Source organism: Hyaena hyaena, unplaced genomic scaffold (assembly GCF_003009895.1).
Source record: "Hyaena hyaena isolate Hyena2069 unplaced genomic scaffold, ASM300989v1 scaffold_1171, whole genome shotgun sequence".
Taxonomy (NCBI): Eukaryota; Metazoa; Chordata; class Mammalia; order Carnivora; family Hyaenidae; genus Hyaena; species Hyaena hyaena.
This window is the reverse complement of record NW_024081805.1, coordinates 114,964-140,545: the sequence shown is the minus strand read 5'-3', so window position 1 is coordinate 140,545 and position 25,582 is coordinate 114,964. Positions and strand designations below refer to the sequence as shown.

Genomic DNA, 25,582 nt, shown 5'->3' with positions numbered 1-25,582 from the left:
CTTACAGGAGTGTGTGCCCTGGTCGTTGGTAGCCATCCCTGTGAAAGACAACTCGCGGAGCGTGTGAATCTTCCCTTACAGCCCCGTTCTCTAAAAACCCCAGCTGTTGCTCCGTTGAGACGCCGAAAAGCAGACGGACTCTGTTGCCTTATCGCCTAGCGGTGGAGAGTTCCAGATGTGTGACCGCGGGCACGTCACTTGACCTCCGCAGTCCTTGCCCCCATCGTCTGTAAGGTGGGGCAACCCCTAGGCCTCGCCGCCTCGGGCCCTTTGCACTTGCTCCAAACCATCCTTCCTCTCTTTTATGTGCTCGTGTTTCCTCACCGCGACCTTTGAATTCTGCTCGCACCTCTAACCGCAGCCGCCCGGCCTCTGGCCCGGCACCTCACTCCAGCCCCTTGGCCCCTGCCTGCCGGAGGTGGGGGGCGGGGGGGACCCGAGGGCGAGCACGCGGCACCGAGGCCGCCCCGTGGTTCTGTGGCGAGGCCAGAGGACAGACTCTCTTCCGTCCAGGGCCACCGGGCTGCGGGGAGCCCAGAGCCGCCTGTGCCGCGACGGCGGGGGCCGGAAGAGAGCGGCGGCAGCTGGAGGGCAAAGGGGTCCCGACGGGCTCGCTGGGGACGGAGGGGTGGGGGGGGGGAGGGCCGGAATGCGGCGGACGTGGAGGCTGGCCCCAGCGGCTTTACTGGAAGCCAAGGTGAGGTTCAGGTTCAGGGGAGAGAACTGAGGAAAGCAGCGAGCGGCCTGCAGGACACAGGGTGAGCCCTCGGTGAACGAGGTCTTCTCCTGCCTCAGTGGTTGTGAACCTTTTTGTAGTTAAAGTTGTAGTTACAAATTGTTGCCCGCTGTGTGCGTGGGTAGGTGGTTTTCCCCGAAGTGGGGTGAGCTCTTTCAGTCTGCAGGGAGATCTTCCCCAAGCTTAGGAAACCCTTCCCCCGCCCCACCCAAGATCAAAGATGGTTCAAGACTGTCAAGACTGCGTCTCTTGGCTGGGAACGGCCAGAACCTGTCTGTGTTCCCCGTATCTACCATCTCTCCCCACCTCCGAATATTGAGTTCCCCGGGGCGGGGACGTGGGTGCAGGTAATGATCCCCGGAGCACTTCCAGGCCTCATTAGGGAAAGAGTTTCTACCCCTTGCCCGTCCCACTGTCCTAGCAGTGGCACACGACTTCTCAGCGACACACTTGAGCAGTCAGCTCGAGGAGCAACCGCACTGCGCGTTCCCAGAAATCCCCCGGGCTCAGCCCAGAGGCCTGGGGAAAGGGGCTTGCTGGAAATGAGTCTCAGGGAGGTCCTGGCCGCCCAGCGGCAGAACAGCACGTTCACAACACCCCCGGGGGCGGGGAGGGAGGGTTGTGTGCGCATAAAGTTCCAGAAGCTCTGCTCCAGAGCACGGGACTCTGTAACCAAATTAATAATTCGTTTTTTCTGACTACTCCCGGGGTCATGCTTTACAGGAAAAAACCTTCCCAACTCCTCACCAGACCAGATCATTTCATGCTCTGACTCTACTTCTTACTTAATTTTAATGTGAATTTTCATTACCATAAACTGGGGACTCCGTTGCCGGTCACCTGAGTCCTACATGCACAACTGACACTTCATTGGAACCTTAATTTTACTCTGTCAGATTCCTGCTTTGTCCTTGGCTTGCTTCACCTTTTCAAGAGTTACGAAACTTTCCACATTTCTGGCAGCTGCTTCTTCCTGTTTTGTTCTCAATTTGGGATGTTTGTTTCTATTTGCTTGATGTCTGTGTGCAAAACAAGCAAAAAACATTTGTGGTTCATATAAACATAGAGCACAATTCAAATTTGTTCCATATGAGATCCTCTGATGAGGAATTCTTATGTCTTGTAATTGGTGAGAATATTTTTGCTTTAAACTGTAATGTTGAATTATCACTTCTTTGAGCATATTTATTTAACGAATTTGGGGGTGAAAAGTGATTATGTCCTTAAAAAGGAGTCTTTGTTCAAATGTGGCAGATTTTTCAAGAGCTGCTTTAGCAAATGTTCCTAACCGAAAGATCATTCTGTAAGGTAGTTATGTTGGCAAAAATTAAAAAGTATGAGCACATCAAGAGTTGGCTAAGAAATGGGGAAATGGGAATTCTCTCCTTCTACTGGAAGCAATGTGTATTAGCACAACCATTTTGGATAGTAATATTGAAGGTGTGCCATATCCAGCATTTACTTCTGTATAATCCAAGAAAACCTCTGTAAATGTGGGCAAAGAGGCATTTAGCGGGGGGTTATAATGTTTCTTCAAATATATTGGTGTGTGGCCCAGGTGTCTATGTATCACCTGGGCTCCTGTTTCAGCTGCAGATTCCTCCATCCTATACCAGACCTACTAAAAATTAGAATTTCTAGGAATCGAGCAGCCCACATCTTTAGCAAGATATTGCATGCAAATTTGAAAACTATTGCTCTTTTCTTAATCGTGTCTTAGTTTATGTATTTCATTGTTTAATTATGCTGATGGTTTTTTAAAAAATCAGTGCTGTTATAAGGCCCACAGAAAAGCAAGAAGGGAAGCAATGAATATCTGTAATATTTGTCCCATTCCAGAGATTCTTTGAAATGTGAAAGTAATTTTTTTCTTTGTATGTTTATTTTTGGTTTTTGGGTTTTTTTAATGTTTTATTTATTTCTGAGAGAGAGAGAGAGACAGCGTGAGCAGGGGAGGGTCAGAGAGAGAGGGAGACACAGAATCTGAAGCAGGCTCCAGGCTCTGAGCCAGCAGTCAACACAGAGCCCGACGTGGGGGCTCGAACCCACCAACCGTGAGATCATGACCTGAGCCGAAGTCGGACGCCCAACCGACTGAGCCACCCAGGCGCCCCTATTTTTGTTTTTTAATTAATTAATTTTAAATGTTTATTTTATTTTTGAGATAGAGAGAGGCAGACAGAGCATGAGCGGAGGAGGGGCAGAGAGACAGGGAGACACAGAATCCAAAGCAGGTTCCAGGCTCTGAACTGTCAGCACAAAGTCCGATGCTGGGCTCGAACTCACGAACTGTGAGATCATGACCTGAGCTGGAGATGGACACCTCTCCAACTGAGCCACCCAGGTGCCCCATATTTTTGTTTGTTTTTTAAACTTGCTATGGAAAATTTCAAGTGTATACACAAAGGGAATAACGCATATCATTTTCTTTATTGAAGTACAGTTGACACACAATATTACATTAGTTTCAGGCATACAACATCGTGATTCGACAAGTCTGTCTATTATGAAATGCTCACCGCAATAAGTGTAGTCACCATCTGTCACCTTTCCGTATTATTATGGTATTATTGACTATATTCCCTGTACTGTATTTTTCATCTCTGTGACTTATATATTTTATAACTGGAAGTTTTACCTCTTAGTCGCCTTCACCTATTACACCCGGGCCCCCACCCACCTTCTCTCTGGCAACTACCAGCTTGTTCTCTGTTATTGATGAGTCTCTTTCTGTTTTTTGATTGTTTATTTATTCATTTGTTTTGTTTTTTAGATTCCACATATAAGTGAAATCATACAGTATTTATTTTTCTCTGACTTATTTCACCTAACACAGTATCCTCTAGGGCCATCCTTGTTGCTGCAATGGTAAGGTCTCATTCTTTTTTTATGGCTGAGTAATATTCCATTGCCTGTGTACATATACACACACACTCCACATCTTCTTCATCCTTTCATCTATCAATGGACACTTAGGTTGCTTCCATATCTTGACTATTATAAATAATGTTGCAGGGACGCCTGGATGGCTCAGTTGGTGGAACATGCGACTCTTGATCTTGGGGTTGTGAGTTCAAGCCCCATGTTGGGCATAGAGCTTACTTAAAGAAATAAATAGGGGCACCTGGTGGCTCAGTCAGTTAAGCGTCCAACTTTGGCTCAGGTCACGATATCAGGGTTCATGAGTTTAAGCCCCGTGTTGGTCTCTGTGCTGTCACAGCAGAGCTCACTTCCGATCCTCTGTCTCCCTGTCTCTCTGCCCTTCTTCTCCCCTCCTCATGCACACTTGTACTGTCTCTCTCTCAAAAATAAATATTAAAATTTTTTTTAATGTTTTATTTATTTCTGAGAGAGAGAGAGAGAGAGAGAGCGTGAGCAGGGGAGGGTCAGAGAGAGAGGGAGATGCAGAATCCGAAATAGGCTTCAGGCTCTGAGCTAGCTGTCAGCACAGAGCCTGATGCAGGTCTCAAACCCACGAACCGTGAGATCATGACCTGAGCCGAAGTCGGGCGCGTAACCAACTGAGCCACCCAGGCGCCCCGGTATTTCTATTTTTAAAAGAAATTTTGAGAAAATTTTTTGAGAAACCTCCAGACTGTTTGCCACAGTGGTTGCACTAATTCATATTCCCACGAACAGGGCACAAAAGGGTTCCCTTCTCTCCACATCCTCGCCAACGTTTATTGTTTCTTGTCTTTTTTATTGATACTAGCCATTTGGACAGATATAGGGTATCTCATTGTGGTTTTGATATGCATTTCTCTGATGATTAGTGATGTGGAGCATCTTTTCATGTGGCCTGCAGGTCTTTTTTGGAAAAATGTCTGTTCAGGTCCCCTGCCCCTTTTTTAATCAGATTGTTTGGTTGTTTTTGTTTGTTTGTTCGTTTGTTGGTGTTAACTTGTATAAGTTCTTTATATATTTTGATATTAACCCTTTATCAGATATATCAAATATCAAATATTTTCTCCCATTCATTCGATTGCCTTTTTATTTTGTTGAAGTTTTCCTTTGCTGTGCAAAATCTTCTTTTTTTGTTTTAGTCTCAAGAGTTTATTTTTACTTTTGTTTCCCTTGCCTCAGGAGACATAAATATGTTGCTAAGGCTGATGTCAAAGAGATTATTGCCTATATTTTCTTTTAAGAGTTTTATCATTTTAGGTCTCACGTTTAGGTCTTTGGTCCATTTTGAGTTTATTTTTGTGTATGGTGTAAAAGATTTGTCCAGTTCATTCTTTTGCATGTAGCTGTTCATTTTTCCTAGCACAATTTGTTGAAGAGATTGTCTTTTCCCCATTTTATGTGCTTGCTTCCTTTGTTCTAGATTAATTGACCTTATAAGCATGGGTTTATTTATGGGCTCTCTATCCTGTTCCACTGATCTGTGTGTCTTTTTTGTGCCAGTACCGTACTGTTTTGATTACTATAGCTTTGTAATATAGTTTGAAGTCTGAGACTGCGATACTTCCAGCTTTGTTCTTCTTTCTCAAAATTGCTTTGGCTATTCATACAAATTTTAGGATTATTTGTTCTAGTTCCGTGAAGAATGCTTTGGTATTTTGATAGAGATTGCATTGAATCTGTACATTGCTTTGGACATTTGAACAATATTAATTCTGCCAGTCCATAAGCACAATATATCTTTCCATTTGTTTGTGTCACCTTTGGTTTCTTTCATCAGTGGCTTGTAGTTTTCAAAGTATAGGTCTTTCCTCAATGGCATATCATATTATCTGTAAATATTTTGATAATGTATCTCTAAAAGATTAAAGACTCTTCTGAAGATATGATCACATCATCATTATACCTAAACAATAATTTGTTTATTATCAGCATATATCCAGTTCACGTTGACAACAATCCAGTGTTCACATTTCTCATCTTTTTTTATACTCGTTTGTTTTAATCAAGATTGAAATAAAGTTCATACAGTGCATTTCATTAATAATGTCTTTTAAGTCTTTCTTATCTATCACTGGTTTCCTCTCCAATTTTGTGCTAATTTATCTGTTGAAGAAAGCAGGTCCCCTCGTGTTTCTCACCATCTGAATTTTGTGGATTGCATCCCTGTGCTTTCATTGATATGTTTCTCTGTTCCCTGTATTACTTGTAAATTGGCAACTAGAGCTAAAGAGTTGATCAGGTTCGGGTTTGATTTTTTTAGGTGATGGCTTTGTGTCCTTTTGTCATGAGGCTTATGTCTAGTCACCCTGGTTCACAGCCATTGATGGTAATTGCCTCAATTCATTAATTCATTAGGGGCTGCAAAATGGTAATATTCTAATTCCATCAAGTCTTCTTCATATATTAGTAGAATTATTAAAAGAAAATTCCCTTTATCAGATATTTTTTTAGCCTGAGGAAAGTTTATGTAGGATAAGATGAATCTTTCCATTTACTTTTGCAAAACAATGAGTTGGTTCTCTACCACTCTCTAAAGGTGATCTTATTTAAAAATTCAAAATATAATACACATGCTATAAAATTCACTCTTTCAAATTGTAAAATTCACTAGTTCCTAGTATAGTCACAAAGCTGTGCAATTGATCATTTTTAAAAGTCTGATTATAAACTCACATACTTGATGTGTTTCATTCCATAGCAGTTATTCCTTTTTTTAAAAAATTTTAAAGTTTATTTATTTATTTTGAGAGAGGGAGAGAGGCGGGGAGAGGAGAGAAAGAGAATCCCAGGCAGGCTCTGCCCTGTCAGCGCAGAGCCCGACATGGGGCCAGAACTCATGAAGCGTAAGATCATGACCTGGGCCGAAACCGAGTTTTGGATCCTTAACCAGTCGAGCCACCCAGGTGCCCCATAGCAGTTATTCTCTTGACATTCAAATATTTTCATCTTTGGCCAACTAGAGCCTCTTTAAACTGGCCCCCTGAGACCTTTCACCCCTAGTAAGCTTTGACATTTTTTCTTCCCTGGCTTTCTGTTATGAGGAGATATTCCTGGTTCACTTCGTACTTTTCTGCTTCGGCCCAGGAATCAGTCATTTCTCCCAGGAACCCTGGTTCCTTTAGTGGAAAATTGTATACAGAGGTTCCAGTCCGGGCACCAGACAGATCATTGTTCCTAGGCCTCACATATTGATTTTCACCTTTTTAGTGGAGCTAATTTGTTTGCTGTGTTCTGTGATTTATAATCCATGAGAATTTGGCTATTGGTGACTTTCAGTAATTAAACAATGTCTTATTCAACTAGTGACTTGTGTGAAAAAGTACTGCTTGAAAATCACCTAATTGTCAGTCACTGTTTATTTTAAAATTATTTCCCTTGGGGAGGGTGTGTGGCTTAAAGGCTCAGATTAAAAATTCTTACTTGACATTAATTATAGCCAGCTGAATTCCAACGTGATGCAACTTGCTCGTGTTAAGATAAGTAGGACTTAAGTATCAAGTATCAGAGAAATGGTTCATTTTTATAGGGCATGCTTAGTTCAATAAAACTAGGGCCTTTCTAGGAGAAAGTAAATATTTTTCAACCTTTGGGATATAAAATAGTGAGTTACCACAACTTTATTCAAGAAGGTCTCTATTTTCTAAGCCAATAATTTATTGTTTCCCATTTGGATTTCCATCAGTCCGTGATGTGGAGTGAAAATCAACAGCTTTTCTTTTTCTTGTTCTTTTTTTTTAATGGCTTCTTTTTGACTGATCTTTCTTGGGAAAAGTGATTGAAAGGCCTTGTATTATTTTTGGCTGAAGGACCTATAAACATGTCAGGGATTGTAGTTAAGTTATTAAAACACTGTCAAAACCTTGAGTAGAGGCTTTTAACTATCCGATATACATTAACAGCTCTGAAGGAACAAATAAATTGTAGCACAGAACCAAAACCCATTCGACTGCATCGAAACCATCTATTCTGTATTCACAGCTTAGGCCTTTGAAATAGTCTGCTCTCCATCTACCTAAATAAAATTTCCCTCTATTGTGTGTTTCTTTAAACGAGAAAATGAAAGCACTTAAGAATGTTTTTATTCTGCCACACACAGCCTCCTTATTTGCAGTTCCCCAAGGGCAAGCACCACATCTTTTTTCTCCCTGTGTCCAGAATTCTATAGGTCCCAAATACCAAAGCATTCAACAAAAGTATCAGTGCAAGACAGGCTGTCATTCAAGTGCAAGGTGTCAAGTCCTTCACCACTCACTGCTTGATTACCAAATGCTCTCAGGGATCTTAGGTGTCCTCCGGGTCTTATTGTGAATGTTTTCATAAACTATGTCTTATATGTTACAATAATAGTGAACAATTTCTGATCTTGGCTATTTATACCTTCTTTGCTCCTTTACTTTATCACGCATGTTTGATATTGAGTGTACTCCTAGTAAAATGATTTTTATCACTTTATGGCCTTCCGTAAATGGATTTGAGGTACAAATTACTTTCCCTTCATTGACAACTCAAAAAGAGTTGGGCTCATCTGTACAGTGATCTACAGAATATTTGTTGCACTGCAATGAAGTTTTATCTCATATAATTAATAGAACTAGGGAATTCTTTCCTTGTTTCTCATCAAACAGTCTCTTATGTTTGGAAAGTAATGGCAAAGGGCTCTTGAAAAGACTGAAGACCTAAACTACTTCTGGACTTTTAAATGGAGGAAACCTCTTTTTCATTTATGCTCCTTGATACTCTTTTCTGAAGTGCTTTACACTGGTGTTCTTAGTATTTGATGGTGATTATGGACGGACGAACAAGAATGCTGACGGGAGGTTTTTGTGTTCATGCTGCTTATGGCTATGTGATGATGAGACCCCATTCTTGACATACCATAGCATTAAATGGAGGCCCTTGGAAAGTAAACACTGGTTATCAATTCTTTTTTGAAATTGTATTAGTGCACACACACAGCTATTTCTCATTTTTTACTTGAGAAAAATATTAGTTTTATATACCTTTCTGTGAATAGTCTGTATCAAAACCTAATGCAATTTTCTATAAATGGTGACAGGTTGTCATTCATCAATTTTGAAAGGAAATTTGATCTCTTCAGAAAAACCAAAGGTAAAGCCTGGAGAGGAAAATTGCCTTCCAGCACGTTATCGAGAGATTTCTTGTTATTATAATACCTTTTTTCCGTCTTCTTGAAAGGATTTTATAATTGTAAAATGTCTAAGGGAGTGGACAACTTGCATTGTGGGAGTTTTAGAAAGTTATGACAGGAACCTCTAATACATGGCCTCTATATTTAAAGAGACTTCACACCAATATGCTGTTTGTTGTATTACTTTTGTGTTCTTTACTGTTTCAAAATCTCTTTATCTAACGTTTAGTGAATTGAAGAAAGAAAACATGTCAGATTCTGGATTAATGTAAGGATTACACTGTTTAACGTTTAACTAGTAACTTGTAAACATGGTTTGGGTTCCAAGCTCAGAAAGGAAAGAGCGTAAAAATGTAAACTAATGAAAACACAAAATAGACATTCTTGGAGTTGACAAATGCTTGTTTAATTGTTTAAATATATTTTTTTCTTTCTCTCCTACGTCTTTTTAAACTTTAAACGCTTGTTTAAGTAGTCTGCAAGCAATATCCATACCCAAGTCTACCCCCTATCTATATTAAAGACCGTGGAAAACTCATTAGTTATGAAACAATCACACAAGACTTACATTATCACAGGCTCCCAAACTCTGAAATACAGATCTATAGAAGATATACATTAAAAACTCCTGTTCATTGCAATGTGCGAAACCAGTTTCAAAACGTAACCCTTTTCCTCATCCTTTTCTCCCCGCAACCTAATAAAATCAGTGAGGTTCTCTGACTGAATGCTTGTTTAAAAAAAAACTTAAACGGCTTGGTAGTAGCTGGAGGATAACCCCTCTCCCCCTCCTCGTGCCCACACACCCATTTAGACTGGCAAGCCTATTTTCATTTTATTTCAAAGATTTTTTTTTAAGCGAAGGCAGGGGACGGCGGGGGTTGCTAAATTTATCTTCTCCAGCCACAGGGATGAAGAAAACACATTTACTGCGGGCGGGGGTCTGAGGGCCTGCAAACAACTCGAGCAGAAGCCTCGGCCAAGACGGGCGCGGAGAGGCGGTAGGTCTCCGGGGAGGGCCCCGGGGGCGGCCGAGGCCCGCGGGAAATGGTGGGGGGCGGCCAGGCCGGGTCGGGTGCGGGCCGCCTGCCTCTCGGCGGGGTCGGCGGACCGCGGCCCCGCGCAGGCTTTACGGCCGAGGCGGCGGCAGCGGCGCGTGTGTAGCGGCGGCGGGCGGGAGCGCGGAGGAGGTGGAAAGAAGGGGGGCGCTGTCACGGAGACTCCGGCCGCCGGAGACCCCGCCGCAGCGAGGCCACTGGGCTCCCCGGTCGCGGAGCGTGAGCGGCGCCGACCCGGGGCTCCAAGGGGACACACCGGGCGGAGGAGGGGGCCTGTCTACCCTTCCGCATTTTCCTGGGTCTCTCTCCCGGGCGGTGACGTGACGTGCTGACGGCGGGCCCGTGCCGGGGAGCTGGGCCGCTTTTTGTCAGCTCCGAGCTCGGCCCCTCCTCCCTCCCTCCGCCCGCCCCACCAGCCGGAGCCCGGCCCAGTGCTCCAGAGAAAGGCCGGCCTGCAGCACCCGCCACCGTCGCCGACCGCCCGCACGCCCGTCCGGTGAGTTCCGGGCGCCGCCGCGGCCGTGGGGCCTAGCGCGCGCGCAGCGGCCTGGTCCCGGCCTGGTCGGCGGCCCGCGAGGCGCCCTTCCGCGCTAGGCCGGGCGGCGCGGCGCGTGGCGCCAAGCAGGCCCCGAGGAGGCCGCAGTTAGGCCCGGGGAGGAGCCCGGCTGCTCCGAGCGGCGGCGGAGGCGCGCTCCGTGAACGGGCGGAGGTTGGGGGAGGGTCGCCCGGTGGCCCGGGAGGCGGCGGAGGGGCGTCGGGTCGGCGCCGCGGCCTGCCCAGGGCACCGCGCGGGGGCGAGGCCTGGCAAGGAGGCGAAGGCTGCAGGCGTGAGGTGAAGGCCGCAGGCCGGCCGGGCCGATTTTCGCTATGTAAATATCGGCGAGGGGGGGAGGGACGGGGGACAAGATGGCGGCGGCTCGGCGCCTGCTGCAGGGGACGATTGAGGGGGTTGTCGGGAGGGGGAGCCGCCATCTTGAAGGCGGCGTCTGAAGAGAAAATTCCGCTACAGCCCGTGAGGGGGGGTCGGAGAGCGGGCGGCGGCGGCGGCGGCGGCGGCGGCGGCTCCGGTGACGGGCCCCGGAGGCCCGGCACGGCAGCGTGTGCGCGCGGAGGGGGCGTGCTCACTCCCCACAGCGGCCATTGCCCTTGCCGCCATGATGGGCGCTCAGGCTCTAGGCTCTCGGCGGCAGCGCCACCTTGCTGCCCTGCCTCCCGCAGCCCCGTGACTGGTTGCTGCTTCCGCTGCATTTTAACCGAGTTGCCGCAGGCGGCCATCTCGTCCCTCGGCGTTCCTGGCCCCGCGCCTTTCTCCTGCCCCTGTACCCTCTCGGGAGCCGTCGGGACGGGTGGCAGCGCAGGCATCTGGGCTCGCTACGGCAAATGGAACCCACGACATTTTATTTTTACTCAATGTCATACGTGGCTATTATGGTGCCCTCGATGCGGTTGTTTTCCAACACAATGTTTTTTCGAGTATCTGAATAAAGAAATAAAAATAAAATTTGATAGGAAATAAGCTCTCACCACTGTTTGATCCATTAGGGGGAAAAGTGTAAATTGCACGGCACGAAAACGGAGGAATACATTTTTTAAGGAGTCTTTGCAACTCATTTATTTGAAAACCACTTTCTTGAAAAGGTGCATTTAAGCTGTGAGTGATCTGTTGGTATGAACTTTTTCTGAGTAAGAAGGGCAGAAAGTTTTCTTAATCGTACAGTATTATTCCTCTGTCTGCTTGTCCTGTGTTTTGGTTTATTTAATTTGAAAAAATTTTTAAATTGGAAAGATTTTTATTTTCTTATTGATGCAGTGTTGCTCATCTGCTTGTCCTGTGTTTTAGTTTCGTTATTTAATTTGAAAAAATTTCGTCCCTCAAAGGGCGTTTGATAGCACACTGCACAACTCCCCCGTAAACTCGGAACTCGGTGTTAGTGATGCACTGTGCTGCCTGATAAGAAAGATTAGAAAGGTTTTTGTAATGCAGACGGTGGCTGCGAGAAGTTCGTTGTTCAGAGGCGGATGGGACGAGGTGAAATGCACTGAAGTGCTGCCGTGAAAGGTACAGCCAATTATTGGGGTTCCAGAGGAAGTCAGGGTTTCCATTTGGAGCATGAGGAAAGGGTTCCTGAAGTAGGTGACGTTTTGAGGTTACTTAAGGATGGGTAGGACTTTGTTAGGCAGAAGTGGGGGTGGGGAGAGGGCATTTCAAGGGTGAAGTGTCTTCACAAAAGAGCAAGAATTTGGGAGGGGGGACCCAGCAAGTATTTGTAGTTTGGCAGGAGTAGATGGTGAAGGTGGGGGTGGGGTGGGAATCCCTGCTGGAAAAGGTCGAAGGACTTGCTTGCCAGGTGGAGGGGCTTATACGACGGGGGAGGTGGGGGAAGCCCTCAGGTAGGGTGATGACACACCTGAGCTAGGCTTTATGTTCACTTAGCGGCTCCACTGGACTAGGAAAAGTTTCCAAGTTGAGAAATACTGAGAGTAGCAAGTGGATCATTGTTCTCACTGCCTGAATGATCATCAGGACTTCAGAAGTTAAGCCAGCCAGTTTTGCTACTTTTTAACTGATCCATTTATGCTAGACAGCTGCTGCTGTTTTCTGTCCTCACTTCTCCAAATAACCTCTTGCTCTGAGTTATAGTTTCTGTAGTAAACGAAGAGTGAGAGGTTTCTAACTTTTCACGTATGGTCGTTGAGAATTGCAGCACTAGTGCTCTGGGTTTCTTTACAAGGTAAGCAATGAACCTGTAAGTATTCTCATGGTAATTTTCTTAAGAAGTCAGTTTGAAAAGGTAGGTTAGGAGAAAGATTACTAAAAAGGCAGCAGCCTTCAGATGGCCTTTTGCAACCCCTGTTCTTCCCCCTCGATGAGAGTAACTACCTTTTTGTTTGATTTGGGACTAAGACTGTTTGCTAAGCCAAGCCTTCTCATGTTTTGATTAATATCTGACTGTCCTAGATGCATATGTGCAGAATGAGTTTCCAAGAATTTTACGCTCTAAATCTGTAGGTAGCGTAAGTATTCAGTAGAAAGTTGTTTCGGTTTTTCCATTTTCCTGGACTACAAGAGGTCAGAGCAGTGAAGCTCCAGGAGAGGCCGGGAGGGAACTGAAGATTCTCGTGTTTATGCTAAGAGGCTATGGTTTAGAAAAGTTGGAGAAACAGTGCATTGTAGGAGGCGGACGAGAAGCAAGTTGCTAAGCAAGTGGGCTGCGGTTGTTGAGGTGGTAAGGATAAACATAAACTTAGAAGAAGAATCCGTTGCTTTATGTCTTGACGGCTGGGAAAGACATGGGAGAGCTCTAAAAAAGAGAAAATTGTGTAGCTGCTCACACAGTACAAGCACAGCAGCAGTAGGCGGTCCAGCAGGGCAAGAATGGATGGTTCAGATTAAGGAGACTCAAGTTGTATAGTTAAGAAGATGGATAAGTGCATAGTTTAGAAGGATTTTTATTGGAAACTGTTAAATATAGACTGTTTTTGCCCAAAAGGGTAGATCTTGTGATCTGGAAAACTGATGTAACATCTTATTACCAACTATTTTGGATAAATGAGATGTTAGTCTTTAATTTATGTGTATATTTCAGATAGGTGCAAGGTTCTTTTTTAAAAACGTGCCCACAGGGGCGCCTGAGTGGCTCACTCGGTTAAGCGTCAGACTTTGGCTCGGGTCATGATCTCACGCGGTTCGTGGGTTCGAGCCCCGCGTCGGGCTCTGTTCTGACAGCTAGCTCAGAGCCTGGAGCCTACTTCCGATTCTGTGTCTCCCTCTCTCTCTCACCCTCCCCTGCTCACGCTGCCCCTCTCTCTCTCTCAGAAATAAATAAAACATTTAAAAATTTTTTAAAAAATAAAAACGTGCCCACAGCGCATTAAAAAAAGTTTGTTTTTTTCCAACATTGCTCTTTGTAAATTTTTCTTCTTTAACCCCAGCTGGGATCTTAATTGCCACTGACGACTTGTGTTTTTTGTGCTTGTGCACACTGGCGATTCCAGACTTTTTTTTTTTTTTTAATTCTTAAACTCCTCAACCCGTCCTGAAACCCCTCAGCCTCTGCAGAGATTATCTAATCTCTTATTTAAACCAGAAAGATAGACAACAATCTGGCCTAAGCATCTGAGTTTCCTTCCTTTCCACTACAGGCTCTTCCTCCATCCCTCGCTAGGCTTTCCTCCTGTTCTCTCTCTGCAGGAAGAATTGGCCTCCTTCAGGCCTGTCCTGGGGCTGTGGCCGTGATTCTGCTGCTTGCATTGCATCAGTGCCCTATGACTCTGCTGGTGCCTTTCCCTCTCCTTAGAAATATTCCTAGGTTTGCTCATCTTACAAAAGCCTCGCTTATCTACTCATTCCTTTCACCACTGCTTTTATTTCTTTTCACGGCACTTATTCCTAAATCCACTATTTCCGAAATTGAGAAACTTACACAGCATGTCACTGGGTATATCAGATAAAAGTGTTCTTTGTTTCAGAAACTCTCTGTGCTTTTCTGTCTTCTGTCATGGGATTTCCCTCAAGGTCGATCCTCTGTCCTTTTTCTTGAATCTGCGTCCCTGGTTTTAGTGTCCTTTACCATGTTTCTCATCTAGCGTTTCCAGTTGCCTACTGACCATCTTCTACCCAGGTATGTTATTGTCTCAACATGGCTGAAACCAAATTTATTTGGAATATCGTAGATGTCCACACTGTAGAAAATCTTTTTTCTCTTCCTTTTCTTTTCTTTCTTTCTTTCTTTCAACCCTGAGTCCTTCAAACAAGTCTTGCTGTCTAGCTTGCTTTTTGTTAATTGTATTACCGTTTTTTCCAGGCTCATTCTTCTCTCTCATATAGCAGTGTGGACATCTTTAATTTAGCATTAAACTTATTTAATGCTATTATATTTTAACTGTGTTTATATTTCTGTCATTTCCCCCCCAAACTCTGAATGTAGAGATAGGTTCTCTTGTATTCTTTTCCTCTAGCAGTACCTGGCACATGGTCATTACCTCTAAAAACGATGGTCTCGGTTATTGGGTGCAGAAAACTTTGTAGTTAATTCGTTTTCAAGTATTAAAGCATCTAGTCCATGTGTCCCTTGACCAAGGAGTGTACCTATTAAGGCACATCACATGAGCGGGGTAACCCCCGCTGCTCCTCTTTTTGGTTAATGTGGCCAGTCTCTTCTTATTCCTGTCAATTTATTTTTCCGAACAACTTTTTTATAAAAATCCAGGTATCTCGTAACATTTTATTTAAAGGGAGACACACTTTAAGGAAAACTATATGGGGAGTGGATGTTCAGCCATTGAGATTTTAAAAAATATATTTAAAAATTTTTAATTGTGAAATATTTCAGAACTACTGAAAAGCAAGTATCACCCAGATTTAACGGATCTTAATCTTTTATTACATATTTGCTTCATAACTTTTTTGTTTGTTTAAAGAAGGAAAATCTCACAGATCCATTTAAAGAGTGTCCCCCATCACATTCCTGCCTTGTCTTTGCTGGAAGTAACGATTGTCCTGATATATTTGTACCAAAACTAGTTTCAGATATAGCTTTTTGTGTTTTAACTTTATGTAAATGGTATCCGGTGTGTGTTATTTCATGGATTTTGTTCACTTAACACTGTGTTTTTGAGGTTTATCCATTTTGTACATGGATCTAATTCAGCAGTTCTCACAGTGTGTTCTAGGAGTTCCCAGGGGTCCCTAAGCTTGTTCTGGCTGCATTCTTGTGTGCGCCGTGCAAGTGCAGTGCAGAGGCTGCACGACACATGATGTCATGGTAGGTGGACCACAGAAGCAGTTATGGGAACCCAGCTGTCCTCTATTAAGCCTGTTTTAAAGAGATTTGCAGAAATGTAAAGTAATGCTACTCTTCCCTAATTGTTTTTTGTTTTGTTTTGAGACAGCGTTATTTTAAAATGTTAATGTGTATATACAGTTGGCTTGTTCTGTTTTGAGTTCATATATATTTTTTGAATGTTTCAGATTTAATCTCGAATGTAAATATCTGTAGATAGAACCCACATAAAGAAAAGCTCTTTGGGGTCCTCATTTTTTTTAATGTATCTTTTTTTTTTTTAAATGTTTTATTTATTTCTACGAGAGAGAGAGAGAGAGAGAGAGAGACAGCATGAGCAGGGGAGGGTCAGAGAGAGAGGGAGTCACAGACTGAAACAGGCTCCAGGCTCTGAGCTGGCAGTCAGCACAGAGCCCGACGCGGGGCTTGAACCCACGAACCGCTAGATCATGAGCTGAGCGAAAGTCGGACGCTTAACCGACTAAGCCACCCAGGCGCCCCTGGGGTCCTCATTTTTTTAAGAGTATAAAAAGGGTCCTGAGACCAAGAAGTTTGAAAGCTACTGATCTAGTTCATTTTACTTGTATTTCTGTGTGTAAATCTGTCTTGATGGAGGGGCCATTATACTGTTGGTAGTTTTGTGCAGTTTCAAACAATGCTGCTGTGAACATCCTTATACAGGGTTCTTCTCTCTGGAGGTTTTAAATGTAGAATTGCTACATTCAAAAGTGTGCATTTGTCAACTTTACCAGGAATTGCCTAATCATCAAATTGTGTTCCATCCGACACTCCCACCAGCTGCGTATGGGCCCCTATGTCTCCAGACTACTGCCAAAAATTAGCCTTTGCAGTTTTTTTCCAATCTGTTGAGTATAAATTGTACCTCATTGCTATTTTCATTTTGCATTTCTTAGATTACTGTTGAGGTTGAGCTTTTTGTCCCGCATATTTATTGGCCATTTGAATATTCTTTGACTTGCTTGTGCCTGTCTTGGGTCCACTTTTCTATTGGATTATTTCCTTTTTCTCATTGGTTGATGGATATTCCTTTTATACTTGGAATACTAATGATTTGCAATTATACACACTGAAAATACCATTTCCTAGTCTGTGGCTTATCTTGTAGCTTGTTTATATAGGACTTCTTAAGGTGAAGGTAGTCTTCTCAGGTTTTTTTCGTTTATGGCTTATGGTTTTGGTATCTGTAAGAAATTGTTCCCTTACCCCAAAGTCATACCCATACTGTGCTTTTCAGATTTAGGTCATTAATACTTCTGGAATTTTTTTTTCTCTATATGGGGGATCTAATTTTATCTTTTTAATATGGATTCATTGAGTAATTTGATCCTTTCTCCCCCAATTCATAATGAAACTCCTGAGGTGTATTGTATTCTCATGTAGACATATCTGTTTCTCGTTTCTTCTAATTTCATTGCTCTGTTTGTTTCTACCACTCTGGTTTAATAATGATAGTTTTATAACTAAGTTTTTTTTTTTCTTTATAATAGAAAATTTCTTCAGAAATTTTAAAGCTCTTTTGTTTCCTTTGTTTATTTTTGGGTCAGTTTGTCAATGTCTGTGAAAAACTATTGGATTTTATTGTATTAGTATCAAATTTATGGAATAAATATATAGATACATGCTAAGTAGTGGAGGTGGGATTTGAATCTGAGCATGCTCTGGTGCTTTTCATAAAACTCTTGCACAACTTTTTTTTTTTTTTTTTTTTGCTACATACTACGCAATTCTTATTGTGAATAGGATTTTGTTACTGGTTAATATTTTTATTTAGTTACTGCTAATGCATAGGGAACACGGCGGGCTTACATATATTGATCATGTAACCTTGTTCATCTTTTCCCTCCCTATATTTCATAGATTATGAGATGTATTTTCTGCCTGTACATTTTAGCATTTATGAAATCAAAATAGGTTTTCAGTAGGTCCCATGTAATCACTGTTGTGTAGGCAGCAGTCCAGTGTAGTTATCATTGCCTGCACATGCACACACTTGGTCAGGACTCTTCATTTTGTCCTCATTTAACGAGCATGTGCACTGTGGTGTTACTACATGCCGGACAGTACACTGGAAGGCAGAAGAAATTGTGAAGTGGATGTCTGACTGGAAAGAAAATCCTATAGATAATGAGCATTTTAAGAAGTGCTGTATCACCAACACTTTTTTGACAGAGGACAAGATTGTGAAGAAAGACTGAATAGCTTTGAGTAGAAAAGCAATCCATGGTAAGACCTTGAATGTGAAGTTTTAGGAATACGCTACCAATTTCTTTTTGCTTCTACTTTTCTTTCTGTGTATGTGCAGAGTCTGATAAAATATATGTAAGTCTAAAAGAATGACCTCAATCTAAAATGAACATTCTAAATAACCCAACGTATGGCATCAGTTTAATTGTCAGGGTTTTTTTTGTTTTGTTTTGTTTTTAGCTTTATGTAAAACGAGGATGCAACTTCTAGTTGGTAGGATTTTTAGATTCAGTGAAATGTGTGAATAATAATAGTTTCTAATTCTTTTGTATTTTCTAATTGTATATGAATATTGAAGGTTTTATATCTTATTTTCCATGACTATTTGCCTCGTGTTTCTTTTATTTTTTATTTTTTGGAACTGCATTGACTGCTGCCTTTAGCACTGTGTTGAGTGGAAGCATTGGTAGCAGGCATCCCTGTCTAGGTACTTTAATGGAATGCTTCTAATATTTGATCATCAAATACCATACTGTATTGATTTGGTTTTTGGACGGACTAGATATTTGTTTATCTTCTACTTATCATTTGAGTTTTCTTCTTGAACAGGAGTTGATGTTTCTAGTGCTTTTGCTGCATCTATTCCTGTGATAAATTGCATTAATAGATTTTCTATTTTAAACTGTCTTTGGATTCCCTGGATATTTGCATCCCTTTGTCATTGCAATGTTCTTGTCCTTTTTGATGTAGTCTTTGTTTTGTTTTGATAACAAGGTTATGCTAACTTGATAAGATGAGTTATTTTTTGAAACAAGTTGTATTTAATTGGATACTGTTTTTTTGAAGGTTAGAATTCATGTGTGAAACCTTTGTCTTTTGTGATTTGGTTTTTGATACAGTAATACTTTCATGGTGATAAGTCTTTCTGGCCTTCTTGAGATTTTTGGTTACTTATACAAAATGAACAATATTCTAGAAAAATATGTTCCAATATATTGGCATAAAATATAGGCTTCTCTATTGACTTTAAAATATTTATTTCATTTCTTTTTTTTTCATTTCATTTCTTTTTTTTTCTGATCAGTACTATCAGTAACTTGACTATGTTATTAAGGCTTTCCAAATATTTCTTTTATTGATCCTTTCTCTTCCTGCCGATATGATTAATATTTCCTTCTGTTTTATTTGCACTTATTCTGATGTTTTAACATTTTAAGTTGAAGATTTAGCTCATTAATATTTAATCTCTGCTCTTATGTGACTTTAAAACTCTAATAAGTTTTCCTCTAAACTATAACTAGATACTGTGATTTTTGACCTGAATTAATTTTTATTATTTAGTTCTAAATATATTATGATTTTCATAATTTTCTTATTGCCTCTCGAATTATTTAGAACTTTATTTTCACATTTATGGGAATTTTTTTACTGTTTTATCTTGGGACATTTCTGATTTTACTGCATTATTGTTGGGAAGTATTGATTGATACGCAAAAATTAATTGTATTTCTCTGTACTAACAGTAAGCAGTTTGAAAATCAAATGTAAAAGCCAGTACCTATCACTCAACTGTAAAAAAGAATGAAATCTTGCCATTTGCAATGACATGGACAGAGGTAGAGTATTGTGCTAAGTGAAATAAGTCCATCAAAGACAGATACCATATGATTTCACTCATAAATGGAATTTAAGAAACAAAACAAATAAGCAAAGGGGAAAGAGAGAGAGAAGCAGACCAAAAAAAAAGACTCTTAACTGTAGGGGACTAAGTGATAATTACCTGAGGGGATGGGTTAAATAGATGATGGGGATTAAGGAGTGCACTTGTGGTGATGAGTAGCACGTGTTGTAGGAAAGTGCTGAATCACTGTATTGTGTACCTGAAACTAATACTGCACTGTATGTTAACTGGAATTTAAATAAAAACATACTGGGGTGCCTGGGTGGTTCAGTCAGTTACGCATTTGACTTTTAGTTTCAGCTCAGGTCATGATCGCATGGTTGGTGAGTTCGAGTTCCGCATCGGGCTCTGTGCCCACAGCACGGAGCCTGGTTGGGATTCTCTGTCTCCTTTGCTCTTTGCGCCTCCCCTGTCGATGCTCTCTCTTTGTCTCAAAAATAAATAAACATCATAAAAATAAATAAAAACATACTAAGATCCTTAGTAAAAAGCCTTACTAAGAACTGAATGAAGGATTAAAATAATGGGGGGAAATGCAGAGTTCCTTAATGAGAAGTGTCAATATTATATAAAGACATCATCAGTTATGGTATATAGAGATTTGGTGGAATTCCAATCAAAATACCAACAGGACTTTTTTTTTTTTTGATATACCAGTTTTCAAATTTATATGGAAATGTTAAGGACCAGGAAAAGCAAAGACAATCTTGAATCAAAAGTTGGAAGACTTACCCTACTATATATTAAAAGTTTATTATAAAGTTACAGTGATTGAAATTCTATTCTATTTAGATTAAAATAAAATTCTATTTCAATTTAACGGAATAGCTGTAAATAAAAAAATAGATGTTCTCAGAGTATGGGAAATGAAAAAGGGACCAAAAAAAAAAAGGAGGCAGCCTAACTAATTGTTAAATTATATCCCTACCCTGCCCAGACTTGGAGAGAATTCCACCAAAAACAAAATACCAACAACAAAAGTAGCCGTTGAATTTCAACTTTTTGGCATCTATTGAGAAAATTAGGATTTTCTTTTTTTGACTTGTTAATTTACGCCATTATTTGGCTCTGTCTTTGAATTCTAGGCTAACCATCAAGGAGCCCGTGCCTGAGCGTGCGCATACATAGCTTTTTACAAGATGGATCATATTTGCAAACACTTCACTTGGGATACATAATTAATCAAATTTGTAGTTTGATTACAGTATTTTTCTTAAGTTTTTAGAAAATGGCTAACTTTTGTAAAAGGGATCCCTGTAAAAGGGATTTACTCCTCTGTCCTGGTAGCTCTGTCCTAAGAGCTTGTTAAAAGGGTAAAAGACAACTCTTCTTTATTTGAAAAAACTTTTCCCTCAATTTCATGGTAAGGGTTTTCCTTTATTGAGTAAATAATGATAACTTACGTTTCTCCTCAGTGTTCTAACATAGAATTAGACGATTTTCTTACAAAATTTTAATTTTTTTTCTTTTTTTTTTAATCATTTCAAATGATGTATGTTTGTGCTTTCACTTACCACTCCCTGCTTTAGATTATTATTTGGTAGTATTTTACTATCTCCCCTAAACTCCTGAAAGGAGCCAGGTTTGAGTTCTTTTGGGGGGGGTGTATAAATTAGCTGGCTCCCTATCTTTGTTCCAGAGAATGATCATGGAATTACTGTTGCTGATACTTAACCCGGAGCTGATATTCAGTGGAGCATGCCATTCTTACTCGTATAAGAAGCAGGTGTTCCCTCAACATAAGGTTTGTTAAAAAATAATAATAATAATAATAATAATAAAGTAAATGAGAAAAAAGTGGGTGTATTTGCAAACCGGTCCCTGTGGTGTCTAACCTGATCTCTCTCCCTCTGTTTTAAATATTAAAGAATTTAATAAGGTATGGGTACAAAACATACTATTGATTGCATTGGCAAAGGATCAATATAAAAACATTCTCTGATTCTGCAGCTGTCAATTTAAAAATTTTGTTATAGTTGTTGAAAAGCCTGGTGTTGCATTCTTGCCAGTGTTTAACACGTACAGAGAACATTTGTTAGTATCAGCGCTGAATTTACAGAACCCTTACAGTCCCAAGGTGATGTGTTTAGGGAAAGCAATGATAAGCATATGTTCATGCAGGTGAGGGGAAGAGTATGGTCCATATTAGTCAAGTTGCTGTAATTTTAAGGAGTTTCATAGTTTAAGAATATTTAAAATAGCTTAAAAACTATGAAGCTGTAGGGGCACTTGGGTGGCTTGGTTATACTTCTGACTCTTGCTTTCGGCTCACGTCTTGATCTCATGGTTTGTGAGTTTGAGTTTGAGCCCCGCATTGGGTTGTGTGCTGACAGTGCGGATCCTGCTTGGGATCCTCTCTCTCTCTTTCTTTCTTTCTCTGTCTTTCTCTCTGTCCCTCCCTGGCTTGCTCTCTCTCTCTCAAAAAAATAAACCAAAAAACTATGAAGCTCTGATACTTGATTTATACAACTAGTTAGTAGAAAACTAAGGAAAGCACTTGTTAGCTTGAATGAAGTAAAATGAAAGTAAAAATGCTTTAATCTAAAAAAAAAAAAAACCCCAAATTCTAATGCATTATCAGAAAGAGTTTCTAATATAAGGAGACTGTACTCATTAAGAAGGAGTTTGATAAGAAAAGCACTTACTCAATTAACACCTTTGGGAATGATCTGTTCAGACGTATACTAAATGCCCACTTGGGGAAAATGTCAGGTACAAGAAAAAGGAAAAAAAGGAGGAAACAGTTTTTGATAATACTAGCCTTTCTTCATGTACTGCATTTGACAGAAATTAACCTTTAAAAAAGTCCCCCCTACCCGTTTTATTTAGTTTATTCTATGTACCATGTAGTTTAAATTAATTTCCACTTCATATCATGTCAGAAAACTGTATCCTTTGATCACATCGAGTGTTTGACACATTCTACTCCAGTACACCCGCACCTAAAGGCAGAATACTGGGGTGCCTGGGGGGCTCAGTTGGTTGGGCGGCCGACTTTGGCTCAGGTCATGATCTCCTAGTTCGTGGGTTCAAACCCTGCTTCGGGCTCTGTGCTGACAGCTCAGAGCCTGGAGTCTGCTTTGGATTCTGTGTTCCCTCTTTCTCTCCCTCCCTTGCTTGCACTCTGTTTGTCTCTCAAAAATAAAAATAAACATTAAAAAAAAATAAAGCAGAATACTTAGAGGAAATATATGAATTGAATTCCTGTTCAAAATCTCAGCAAAGGTTAATAACTATTTTAAAATTATTTTTCTTGACAGAATCAAGATGAGTGATCCAAAGAAAAGGGTTTATATATGTTATTTTTAAATTGAAGTGTAATTGACAGTGTTATATTAGTTTCACTGTATTACATATATTGCAGTATATTTAGTATATGTAGTATAATATATTCATTGTATTAAAACATGGTGACTCAACATTTATGCACTTCATGAAGTAATCACCATGATAAATCCAGCTACCATCTGTCGCTGTATAAAGTTATTAAATATTATTGACTGAATTCCCTATGCTGTATATTGTATGCCCGCCATGTCTTAACTTACGTTATAATTGAAAGTTTGTACCTTTTATTTCCCTTACCCATTTTGCCCATCCCCTTCCACCTCATACAGTAGATTGTTGTGTAACGAGCCTGGATTGATGAATTTTTGAATGTGTTAAATAGCAGTGTTTCATTAAGGAGACTGTACTGCTTTACATATGGAAAATTAGGAAGTGTATGCATTTCCTCACTTCAGGCCACAGTCTTACAGGCAAAGGCATTTAAAAACGAGCGCTTAGTGTTGATAGCACATCAGTGCAACTAGATTCAGAAGGTACTTCCGGCAACTCAGTCTGAGCATGAATAAGGGCTTTGGAAAAATAAAGCGTTAAGAAGGCTTGTCATTTGGGGCGCCTGGGTGGCTTAGTCGGTTAAGCGTCCGACTTTCGCTTAGGTCATGATCTCGCGGTTCGTGGGTTCGAGCCCCGCTTCGGGCTCTGTGCTGACTGCCTGCTCAGAGCCTGGAGCCTGTTTCATTCTGTGACTCCCTCTCTCTCTGACCCTCCCCTGCTCGCGCTGTCTTTCTCTCTCTCCTAGAAATAAATAAAACATTAAAAAAAAAAAAAGAAGGCTTGTCATTTAGGACCAAATTTTAATAGATGTTGAAAGTTAAAACTTTTAGACTTTAAACAAAACTGTGAAATTGGTGGGCTGAAAATGATTCTATTGAAAATAGTAATCTGAAATAAAAACTTGGTATTACAATTTGAGCACATGTACCGTATTTCTGAGGAGGACAGGACAAGGAAGGACTGGGCTCTGCAGTTTACAGCAGCATGCCTTTTCTCCTCTTGTCAGGGAGGGTGGACATCTTGTTTGAAAACAGTGTATTCTCTTCTTCAGGAATGGAATGTGAAATAAAGCTATTAGATTAATATTCTTAATTATATACATCTCTTTCCTTAGGTTTTGAGTATTTGATCTGTAAAGTGTTGATAAGAGTTGTAGTTTGTCACTATTGATGTTTTTTTTTTTGTTTTCTGTCTCATAGTTTTTATATATTTGCATGCTGTTTTATTTGACATACAAATTCATAATGACTTCAAATTTAAGATAGATTAGAGGACATACAATTTACTTTTTTTTCTTTTCAAAATCACACGGAGGAAGAAATAGAAAAATGAATCCAGAGAAACAAAAAAACCCGAGAGGCATGTTACTTGCAAACCAGGGTATGATAAATTTCTAGTCGAATAGAGCAGTTGGGAATCAATCAATGGCGAAACCCTAGAGAGCTTAGTGGCGTTGTTCAGAAAGTTGGAAGGACCATCCAAAGATTTCATTCTGCATTATCCCCGGTGTCAAAAGCAGGGATGTCCTAGGAGAAAGAGCAAGTCCTGGGCACAGCCAGATAATTAAAGGTATGAAAAGCTAAGTCATTTACCTGTCAGTATAGGAGCATTCTCGTGTAGTTTTAGTAGGTGCTGTGGGGGGAAAGGAGCAGGGCTTTAGGTAGCTTGTGGCAATCCTGAGGGATAGTGGACCTCCAGTACCTGGAGGATGGGATACTTGGCCGCCATTAAAGAAAAGCCTGGCTGGTTACATGGTTCCTTTCTCTCCCTTGGACTCTTTCTTCTAGACTCTAGACCTCTAAATGTGGTCGTAATTTAGGTTCATTGCAAATAGAGATTCTCACGTGAGCTGAGTAAATAGAACCTAGCTATCAGAGTGTAATTCTGATTTAGGTCTTCATCTACAGATATGAATGGACAACCTAGAAGAATCATGCTTTTGAGGGAAACCAGCAGCCTGAAAGAAAGGCACCAAATCCAACTGATTGAATAATGAGAGAGCAGAGGAGACAGTTTAATGTAGAATACAGAAGTAACTTTAAATCTTCAGAGACATTTTGTAAAATACTGTATCCACTAAAAGAGAAAAGATTACTGTGAAAAAGTTTATTTTGATATTAAAATATAACCTTTTAGATAAAATTCAATAGATAGAATGAAAATCAAATTAGCTAGCCTAGAAGAAAGAGTTTAGGGGTTCTGAGAATGTAGTAAAAAGAAAACACCAGAGTAAAATTAAGGGAACATGGAGGCTAGATTTAGGAGTCCTTGCATCCTATAGTAGAAATTCTAATATGAATGAACAGAAAACGGAAGAAAGTATAGAAACAACAGAAGAAAATTCCTTGAGTTCAAGAAAAACTCAAGTCATTTTTTTTTTCAAGTAATCTTTATGCCAAACATGGAGCTTGAACTCATAATCCTCATATCAAGACTTGCCTGCTCTTGTGACTGAGCCAGCTAGATGCCCCTTAAGAAGGGCTGAAGTCTTTTGATTGGAAGGGCCTGTTGGGTTCTAGATATAAGACACCAGAGCTTGTTAGAGAGGTAGCAGTGAAAATAGAGGACTTGATGAATTTAAGAGTGACTAGCACAGAGACAAATTTAATTTAAGGGCTGAATTGGTAAGAGAAGTGAAATAGAATTCCAAACTTGAAAATGAGGTATCTGGGGACACCTGAGTGGCTCAGTTGGTTAAGTGTCCATCTCTTTTTTTTTTTTTTTTTT

The 25,582-nt window shown here is 40.9% G+C and overlaps 1 protein-coding gene across 3 annotated transcripts in view; it reads left to right on the top strand.

Annotated features, from left to right (window-relative positions):
- The first annotated feature begins 9,516 nt into the window (after positions 1-9,516).
- Positions 9,517-25,582, top strand: part of ZFX (zinc finger protein X-linked) — a 51,491-nt gene continuing 35,425 nt past the window's right edge. Inside the window, exon 1 of one of the 3 annotated variants that reach the window (XM_039222658.1) lies at positions 9,517-10,343. The gene's annotated coding sequence lies outside the window, so the exon portion shown is untranslated. Of the gene's footprint in view, positions 10,344-14,407; positions 14,470-25,582 lie in introns of those variants that run through there. The other 2 variants (XM_039222656.1, XM_039222657.1) reach the window with 2 other exon arrangements.